This window comes from Teleopsis dalmanni, chromosome 2 (assembly GCF_002237135.1).
Source record: "Teleopsis dalmanni isolate 2A chromosome 2, ASM223713v2, whole genome shotgun sequence".
Lineage (NCBI taxonomy): Eukaryota > Metazoa > Arthropoda > Insecta > Diptera > Diopsidae > Teleopsis > Teleopsis dalmanni.
Window position 1 is genome coordinate 122,942,204 of NC_051847.1, and position 9,358 is coordinate 122,951,561.

Below are 9,358 nucleotides of genomic sequence, written 5' to 3' on the forward strand. Positions count from 1 at the left end.
TTATTCTCATAATCACAAAGCGAATATATGTACTTTGCTTGTTATGACGAGTGTTTGTTGCTCTAAAAAAGATACATTATTACAATAGGAACATTTCATACCTAAAAAGAACCCAGCAGCTTTTATGGCAAACTCACTAGATATGAGTATTAGAAAAAAATTAGTGGCGAATTTTAGTATCAAAATTCATTTATTTCTCTTGTTTTTCGTTAATATTTATTTTTTCTAGGTTTCTGTAATGTAATTCTGCACAAAAATTTCCACATCGGGAATATGTAACCTTAGGTCAACTTCAAGTACGTGCCTCAATTAATATGTTAATTTTTTCACAACCTAAGGATAGTCAGTAGAGAGAAAAAAAAGAAAACCTTGATTAAAAATATTTTATTTGGTAAAATAATTATTTAGTAATAAAAAGCTAATTAAAGTATCTATTTTCGAGATCTGTGGGCATGCATTTATTGGTGAGAGGAGTGATTGATTGTATAGAAGAAAAATGTCACGAATAGGTCTTAAATTGACATTTAATATTAATTAAAGATTTTTGTATTATTGTTAAAACAAGTAAATGCCAGGAATAGGTCAAAAATAAGATATATTGTTTTAAAAGAAGAGTGCCATGTTTTTAGAAGTAGATTGAACTGCATTGACAAAGAAACTCACACCACTTCAAGAAAATTGATCTTCAATATATTGTTTAATTTAAGAAGTAATTTTTGTACAAGAAATACAAATTCTTGTTTATTCGTATTGATAAGTCTTAATACAAGAGGATAATTACGCAGTTTTGTGGTGTGTATTTCAAACCCTAAGTATTATTTATGAGATACTGTTATTATTATTATAACTTGTGTATTGTGTCATAGTGATTTGAAAATTTTTTCCCAGCCAACATATTGAATTAACTTATGAAAAGTTTACTATAAAGCCCTTTAAAACAAATACACAGTAGCACTTCGAAATACCGCCATTAGAACAACACAAAGGACATAAATTCTGAAGCACTCAATTGATTTGCCAGAAGTGAGTAGAGAATCCACCACAGATCATCCACTTTAAAATTCTGATTTGAGATCCAACAATTTTTTTCTGGTTCCCGCACGTTAATACTGATGATATTATTGTGGCGACAATAATATTCATTGGTAGGAAATACCGTTTATGAATACAAAAACCAAGCTTCGGACGAGTTTTAAACGGAGTAGCTGGGAAATGCTATGACAAATGGTTCAAAAAAAAAAATACCTAATAAATAAAACGTTGAGATTGGAATTGCTACGTTAGTAAAGAAGTCATTTTCTATGACAAATTACAGTTATTCAATTATTAAGATCACAGCATATATATATTTATAATAATATAATATATATTGTATAATATAATTAAATATAATTTAGTAACGAAATTTGTTCCGTATTAACAATGGACTTTAATGAGTGGTTTGTTTGGAATCAGTCCAGAGTATATGACTCAACTCAACGTAGAGATATTTGTAATCGTCAAAATAAATTTAAAATTAATAATAATAATCTTTAGTGAACTTTTTCATTATAAATGTTCTAATTCTAACGACATCATCCAAAATTTATAAAGAGAAAATCAATAGAACCTTAAACTTACTAACTGGCGTTCTATTAAGTTAAACGCTTTGAAAATTAAAGTTTCTTGAATGTAGGTGTAGATTTATTTTAATCGCAATTTATATTGTCACGTCCATAACCTAAAACTAATACCTGAAACTATTATAAATCACTTTTGCGCTGCATCACATTTTCTTTTATATATTTTGCCTGATAGCCTTTATAAATGTCCATGAGTTTTATCTATAGGATACAACAACAGCCATCCATTAACTGAACTTTAGAATCCAAAGTTTAGATAAACCCAACCATCCTCTGCTCTCTCTTTTTTTTTTTTTCTTGTGGCGTGCACATTACAACACGTTAGAAGAAAATCTTAAACGGTTGTTTATTGGGCACACGTTTAAAGAAGGATGATTCTGTAGATGCGAATTGCTACGATCTACCTTAATGTAAATTTAAAAAAAGTATTGGACATTTCGGTAGGTAGGTGCTATATAAGTATGAAGGAAATATGAGGGAGCCTGCTCAGAAAACCCTATGTGATATTTTCTATGGTATGCGGTGACTAAGACACATAACTATATGATATTTACCAGCAAATCCTGATCGCTAGACAGTTTTTTTGATATGGTCAATACCCGATACCGATTACAATGTCGATATTGAAGGTAAAAATATTCACGTTTTCAAACATTCAAGTCGTATAAAGACTTTCAAACAGATCGAATGATTTTCTTTGATGTATTATTAGTTTGCTTGATTATAGTCACCAACTAAAAATAAAATTTTTTCATTAATAAAATAATATGTTAAATTTGAACTCATAAACAAAATCCCATCAAATATGAATTTCAATAAAAGATGTGTGAAAGTTATTGCGAGCCTGACAAGTTCACGATCAATCTTTCAATTTCAGTTTTATTTTGCAATTAATTTTTGTACGACATACGCGATGAGACAATTCCAAGGTGGCCATTAGATAAACGTAGCAAAAGGAAATTATTTCGAAAATATTAATATAAATATTTTTATATTCGGAACTGTAAATATTAATTATTTTTGGCATAAACAAAATATATTTTGGTACATCAACTTTCAGAAAGAATTCACGCAAAGATTAATTTTCTTAAACGCGTGTTCCAGGCAAATTCGGTTAAAACGCCCGAGTATCTTTTCTTTTGGATTAATGCTGCATGCTTAACTCCTGACCTTGGCGATCAGTCGGCAACAAAACATGCAAAAATTTATATTTAATTAATTTAAAATAAAATTTAAAAAAAATTTTACTGCTTTAAATAATAATTTTCCAAAACATTTTCATACTTCGTTCTGTTTAAAAACAAATAAAATAACAAAATGATAGTCTGTGTTTCTTGGGTTCGAGCCAAAAAGTCTGTGTGTATTTTTTAGCGAATAATAAAAATTCGTTAAAAATTATAGACTTTCTTAAGCGGGTCAAAATACAAGAATTATCCCAATTTTGCAAAACCGATATCAAAATAAAAAAATATATTTATATCAAAACAAAAATCGTGCCAAAAGTCATTTGTTACAATATCCTAAATAATTTATGTTAATTTATTGCCGAAATGACATTTTTACTATTGGAAAATTTCAACAACTATTAAATTAAAGTACATAAAATAAATAATAAATAAAAATAAATTTAAGTTTAAAGAAATGTGTATAGGTTATAACTTCCATCTTGGTATAATGCGAGGCCTACCTATAACCTCTGCTACAATGTGGGATGTAGCACCCGGTTTGATGCTACACATGGTGCAGACAAAGTCTCTATGTGTTTTACGTGATTACCTGCCTGCAATACATGATGCAGATATATATAATTTTTTTAAAGAATATTTTACTGGTGTAATTATTAGAATATCTAAATCTAATGTGATATATTTTATGTATTCATTATTAATCTTTAAATTCATTTAAAAAAATTTATGAAAAAGTACTTCCTTTTATTTATATATTATTTGTATATTATTTAAATTCATAAAAGAAATTTGTACTTCTATTGAAGATGCAAATGTCAACTTCAATGTTTTGTATAACCCCTTATATAGGGGTTATTGTCTAAATAGGGATGTTGCACTTAAACTCTGCAACTTAGGTAGTGTATGTCGATACGAGTAAGACCTCGATGTTTTTTTGCGATACTAAGTACTTTTTTCGATACTTATAAAGTATCGATATCGAAACATTGTTTTGTATCCTATCACAGACCTAAACGCTGTAGAACTTAATCTATATAAAATATTTATATGAGGATTAGTATTGCATCTATAAAATTGTAACTAATCTAATAATATAATATGGATAGTGCACTTAAATTGATAGAGATGTTTTCATAAATTTATAGAGAGTACTGTCATGGTATGCCCCTACGTGGTAGGCACCTTGACGTGGTGTAGGGGCTTAGCTACAGGCAAGCTTGCTGACTTTGGGTCTCCTGCTCATTGTCTATGCAATGGTCAGAAGACCTTTTTGTCGGTCTGGCTTGTGGGTACAACAAAGAACTACCAGTAGTTGTGTTGTCCTGTAGTTTATGTGCATGTATGTGTGTCTTTGTCTCTATGTATGCATGTATGTTCTTTGTGTTTTTGGAATGAATGGAAGTGTGTAGGTCCACTAGGTGTCTGGGGACCAGGGTTTATGACGAACCAAGACCGTCCATACGTGGTGCAGAGCCACATATTATGGCGGATCTAGAGAGGAAAACTCGATAAAACCCGCAATCCTGGGTGTATGAACGACCGTGCCCAAGGATGAATGGCACTGCGTAAGTGTGTCTTAGAACGGTGGACTCCGGATACCTGGCGACCTCCGGTTTCAATTCAGCCTTTCTGAAGTAAAGGGGGCTATGCTTCGGACGACCTCCCTTTCCCCTACACTCGTGGGAACATTTATGGATTCTTTAAACAAATTAAATAAACAAAAAACTAACAAGGAACTAGGTACCAGTTCCGAAGACGAGCTCCTGGCATCAAGCCAAGAAAACGAGCGAGTCGAAACCGCCATACTACCCAAAGTAGGCAGTAGCAGCCGCACTGCGCCTACTTCGCACATAACAGTAAAATCGGCAGACAAGCGCGCCAGCCATAGTGCGCCTGCCGAGAAATCAAAAAAGTCTGAGGCAAAGATCAGACGTCAAAGGTACCAGAAGGCCATGTTCATTCTTGGCAAGATTGCTAAAAATGAAGCTGAAGGTAAAGAACAGGCGTTTGACCGTACAGACAAAGTACGATATCAGAAGGTGGTCGATGAGTATAACGAATACCAGGCCACCCTATCAAAACCCGCAAAGGCAATGAAGAGTGATCGGTCTCAGGACGAGACGGCCCATACTTCAAAAAGCAAGGTAGCGAGAACGAGTTATACTAGTAAACCGTCAACGAGTGCGAAAAGGGCATATAACGAAGTAGCAAGGGATGAGCTACAGGTGGCGCTCATTGATGATATTACCGGGAATGGAAAAAAGGTGCTGGAGAAATGGGGCGAGATTGAGCCCAAGCTGGCTGGAATGGTGATGGAACACCTTCTAACAAATCTAGACGCCCCCACACCAGGCTTTGATTCATCAGAAGTGGTTCGTGGTTGCAGGGTCTTCAAATGTGATGACCAGCTATCTAAAGTATTTCTTGGCAACTGCATTGCTAAGGTAAGTGATGCATGGGAAGGTTTAAGGCTAAAGCTTATCCCAGCCAACGATATCCCAAGAAGACCAAGGGCCCGCATTTGGCTGCCAATTATGAAGATGGAGCATGAGAAAGTTCTCCAGCTGCTACAACGGCAGAACCAAAATGTGCCAATGAATGACTGGGTAGTCATCAAGGACGAGGGCACACAAAAAAACAATATGACGCTTCTTCTGGCGATAAACGAGGAATCCGTGAAGCCATTGGAAGAAATGGACTGTAAGCTAAGGTTTGGCGTACGGTACACCAAAATAAAAATATTCCGCCCAACAGGCAATGATGATGATGGCAAGGAGTTAGAGGATGCTAACAAATTGCTTGACGGTATGAAGCTTCAGGAAGAAGCTTCAGAAACCTCGTAAGCCTGCACAAATGCTGAAAGTAGCACAAATTAACCTTCAGCATTCGAAAATCGCCTCGGACAATCTCGCCATCTTTCTCATAGAGGAGGATGTCGATGTCAGCATTGTGCAAGAGCCATGGGTCAGAGGTAAGGACATCATGGGGCTAATGCTGAAAAATTATAACAATTTATATATTAGGAACAATGGTAAGCCAAGATCATGTATCCTAGTTAAAAAATGTATTAATGCCTTTTTATGTCCACAGTATAGCGATAAAGATCTAACAGTCGTAAGGATCGAAATGCCAGGTGAACAAAATTTTATTGTGGCTTCTGCCTACATGGCACATGATAGAGTTACTCCTCCGGAAGAGGTAGTCGCGCTAGTAAACAGAAGTACATCAAAAGATATTCCCACGTTAATTGGATGTGACGCCAATGCGCGGCATACGCTTTGGGGCAGTTCGGAAACCAATGACAGGGGTGAGTACCTTTTTGATTTTATTAGCAATTCGAAACTTTTAATTTGCAATAGAGGTAAAACACCTACTTTCACTTTCCCCAGTTCACAAGGGTTTGAAGGATGGGAAGAAGTGCTAGATATAACACTCCTATTCGAAAATCCAGATATTGTAGTTAGTAATTGGAAGGTATCTGACAAGAAATCCTTTTCGGATCATAGTTGGATTCTCTTCAACTTAAACATTAAACCAAATCATACCATCCCCTTTAGAAACCCGAAGAAGATAAAATGGGATATTTTTACAAGGGTAACTAAGGTGGAACTTAATAAAGTAGGACAAATTAAGATAGACTCTACTAGTAAGTTAGACGAGAGGATATATAATCTTGAGGCAGCTTTTAATATAGCTTACAAGAAATCTTGTCCAACAAGTAGAAGCAAAAAATCTTTTCCACCTTGGTGGAATTCAGAATTAAGTGATCTCAGGCAGAGAACACGAAAACAGTTTAACGAAAGCTATAAGGACAATAGTTGGCATGAATATAGGGAATGTCTTAAAGCTTACAAGAAAGCTATCAGGAAGGCCAAAAGTAATGGCTGGAAGGAATTTTGTAAGTCAATTGAATCAACCTCATCCTCTGCTAGGCTCAGCAAGGTCTTATCCAAGGAAAGTGCAAATCCTTCTTATCTCAAGAAAGAGGACGGCACATGGACTGAAACCTCTGCTGAGACACTAAGATTACTATTAGACACTCATTTCCCAAACTGTAACGATGATGCAGATCTTCAGATGACTGAAGAAATAGTCACAGCGGAAAAAATTAGGTATTCAATTAACAGTTTCTGTCCCTATAAATCGCCAGGTCTGGACGATATTTTCCCTATTATGTTGCAAAAACTACAAGACTTAGTGGTTCCATGGTTAGGGGAAATTTACAAAGCATGTCTTAAATATAGTTATGTACCACTTAGTTGGAGACAGGTTAAAGTAGTCTTTATACCCAAGGCAGGCAAAATCGGACATGAGTCCGCCAAAGATTACAGGCCGATTAGCCTAACTTCATTCTTACTAAAAACAATGGAGAGGGTAATAGAACTCCACCTAAGACAAAAGGTAGAACGCTTTCCAATCTCTAAATCCCAGCATGCTTACCTCAAGGGTAGATCTACGGAAACAGCTCTGCATGAGGTTATTCGTACTGTGGAAAAATCGATTCATTTTAAGCAATACTCGTTGGCAACCTTCTTAGATATTGAAGGAGCTTTTAACAATGTAAGCAATAAAGCTATTCATGACTCACTTTCCAGAATAGGTTTAGAGGAAGAGCTTAAAAATTGGATAATTACTATGCTTAAAACAAGGATTATTCAATCAAAGCTAGGCAGCATAACACAAACGAAGCACGTCAGCAGGGGTACGCCACAAGAAGGGGTTATTTCACCATTACTGTGGCTGCTGGTCGTGGATAATATTCTTAATATTCTAGATAAGATAGGTGTGAAAGCAGTAGCGTACGCGGATGACGTGGTTATTCTAGTGTCAGGTATGTTCCCTAACATAATTAGCGACATTATGGAAAGGGCCTTGGTTAAGATAAGTACCTGGGCCACAGGTTGTGGACTAGGTATTAACCCAGGAAAAACTGAAATGATGCTGTTTACTACTAAAACCAAAATACCAGCTTTCAGGTTGCCTTCACTAAACGGGCAACAGTTAAAACTATCGGAAAAAGCCAAATATCTAAATATCTAGGAATTCTGTTGGATAGTAAGTTAAACTGGAAACACAATGTCGATCTTCGTATCAAGAAGGCATGTGTAGCTTTCTATTCTTGCAAGAGGATGTTTGGCAAAAAATGGGGGATTCGTCCCGAAATTACCCACTGGATGTACACGGCAATTGTACGACCAATTCTCACATATGGTGCTGTCGTATGGTGGCCGGCTCTAAACAAGAGCTATAATATCGACAAACTTAACAGAATTCAGAGGACGGCATGTGTAGGCATCACAGGAGCTTTTAGGACGACTCCTTCGGACGCCCTAAATGTGATGCTGCATTTGCTACCTATTGATCTTCACATTAAAAACATGGTTTGTAATAGCGCTGTAAGACTGAAAGTAACAGGCGTATGGTTAGAACGAACATATGGACATGGTCGGATTCTAGGTACAGTGCCAAATTGTCTGTATAGGATGACATCGGATTATCTGAATCCGTGTATAGACTTCGAAAGGAACTTCCAGACAATATTCCCTTCAAGAAATGAGTGGAAAAGGAAAAATTTCGAAGCAAATTACGATATCTCAATATATACAGATGGCTCGAAAATGAGCGGTGGGGCAGGAGCAGGAATCTTCGCACCATCTAAAAACATAAATATCTCTCTTAGGATACCTAATGAAGCTACGGTTTTTCAGGCTGAAATCCTAGCAATAAAAGAAGCCTGTCGGCAAATTGCAAGCCACATCGAGAACAGATGTAGTGTTGCTATTTTTATTGACAGCCAGGCAGCAATTAAAGCTCTTGAATCCTTTATAACAAAATCAAAAATAGTAAAAGAATGTAGAGAAGCAATCGACGAGCTAAACCGGTTGGCTGATATCACACTCATTTGGGTTCCTGGGCATAGGAACATCGTAGGGAATGAGAAAACTGATAGTTTAGCCCGCTCTGGTGCCTCCCTAGATGCGTCACTGGCGGTATCAGTCTATATTACCCTGGAGACCATCAAAAGAAGTACCTTTCTTTACTTTCTGCAACTCGCCAATAACAGATGGAAAGCACTAAGGTCATGTGCAACTTCCAGGTTAACGTGGCCCACTTATAATAAAAATAAATCTCTGGAACTCATCAAAAAAGATCGCGTAAACACTGCAAAGCTTATTGCGGTTCTTACTGGTCATTGGTGGTTAGGAACTCACGCAGAGAAACTGCGTATTCCCCATAACTCTCACTGCAGAAGTTGTGGTAACCCGCGGGAGAAAGAAACAATAATACATTTTCTCTGTGAATGCCCAGCTCTAGCATCCAGAAGATATAGGTTCTTAGGAAAATACTTTTGTGATAGTTTATCAGACTGCTCAATGGTAAGGATGAAAGACCTGTTAAATTACCTAAATTCGGTGGGATGGATTTAGTTTCTTCTCTTCTATACTAGGGTTCTTGCGAGGAATGTGGTAACAAAACGGCGAAAAATCGCTAATTGAGGTACATTTGAAGTTAACTTATGACCTGCCACTGCAACCAACCAACCAACCA

At 36.2% G+C, this 9,358-nt stretch overlaps 1 protein-coding gene across 5 annotated transcripts in view; it reads left to right on the forward strand.

The window, feature by feature from the left end:
• LOC119682001 (lethal(3)malignant brain tumor-like protein 1) overlaps positions 1–9,358 on the forward strand; it is a 428,722-nt gene that overhangs the window by 4,988 nt on the left and 414,376 nt on the right. The gene's annotated exons all lie outside the window — the stretch shown is intronic.